This window comes from Mus caroli, chromosome 9, assembly GCF_900094665.2.
Source record: "Mus caroli chromosome 9, CAROLI_EIJ_v1.1, whole genome shotgun sequence".
Lineage (NCBI taxonomy): Eukaryota > Metazoa > Chordata > Mammalia > Rodentia > Muridae > Mus > Mus caroli.
Genome location: NC_034578.1, coordinates 60,185,538 through 60,186,726, shown reverse-complemented (window position 1 = coordinate 60,186,726; position 1,189 = coordinate 60,185,538). Strand labels below are relative to the sequence as shown.

The 1,189-nt window shown below is 44.7% G+C and overlaps 1 non-coding gene across 1 annotated transcript; it reads right to left on the bottom strand.

Annotated features, from left to right (window-relative positions):
* Positions 1-804: 804 nt before the first annotated feature.
* On the bottom strand, positions 805-962 carry LOC115032051. Its single transcript, XR_003837698.1, has one exon. It is a non-coding gene; the product is annotated as a U1 spliceosomal RNA (small nuclear RNA).
* Between the last annotated feature and the right edge of the window lie 227 nt (positions 963-1,189).

Below are 1,189 nucleotides of genomic sequence, written 5' to 3'. Positions count from 1 at the left end.
AGCTCAGCATTGGATCCACAGTCCTGCAGTTTGACAGATCCATGTTGATCACCCTGAGACAATAGCTGGGGTCTCTGCTGAGGAGAGGGGTGGAGCAGCAACATGGTGCTCGTTGCTTTGATGCTTGGACCTATGTTCCAGCAGCAAGCATTTCTTCTGGGCACTTTGCTTTGTCCTTCTGGCTGTTTGACTTTGACTTTGAGCCTGGACCTTGGACTTGGCTTAGACTTCTGGCACTGGTGGCCCCAGGTACTTGCTGTAACCTCAGACTCTCAGGTCCTCCCCACCCCCACCCCATCCATGTTCAAAGGTCAGGCTCCTCCCCTATGCTACAGCTTTTTGCTCCATTATTTAGCCTTCTGTTTTGTAACTATTTGTTTTCATAACTGGGCCCCTCCCAGTGTTGTGAGCAATTTAAAGGTAGAGAGTGGGTGTCAGACATATTTCATAAGTGGATGCCTGAATAAATTACAATGTGCCTGGTTTCATGATTATAATCACTTGTGATGTGGCTTTGAGTGGCACAGAGGGATATTGTTGTCATCCCTAACTTTCATGCCAAGTATCCCAAGAGAGAAGAAGAGGGGCCTCTGTGTCACTGGCCTCACCTTGAACCCAAAAGCACTTCAGTTCTCCATTGTTGTGTGTGTGTGTGTGTGTGTGTGTCAGAGAGAGACAGAGAGGTGCACATGCATGTAGATAGAATATGACATCAGGTGTCTTCTCTTACTCCCCCCTTATTTGCTTATTTTTATAAAGAGTATTTACATATTTTTAATAAATATTTTCATAGAGAATTTTATAAAGGGAAGAGTGTGAGCATAGACCACATTTCCACAAATTATGCAGTTGAGTTTTCTGCCTTTGGAGAAGTCACAAGGACCAGCGTATCCCAAGTACAATGATTAAGCCTCACCCTGGGAAACCACCTCCATGGCCGTACCTCGCCGCCAAGTTTGTATCCAAACTTACTTTTTGAGACAGACTCATTCTTTTTTTTTTTTTTTTTTCATATGATAAATTGGCTTTTATTTTTTTTTTAATTAGGTATTTTCCTCAATTACATTTCCAATGCTATCCAAAAAGTCCCCAATACACTCCCCCCCCAGTCCCCCACCCACCCACCCCCACCCCTTGGCCCTGGCATTCCCCTGTACTGGGGCATATAAAGTTGGCAAGTCCAATGGGC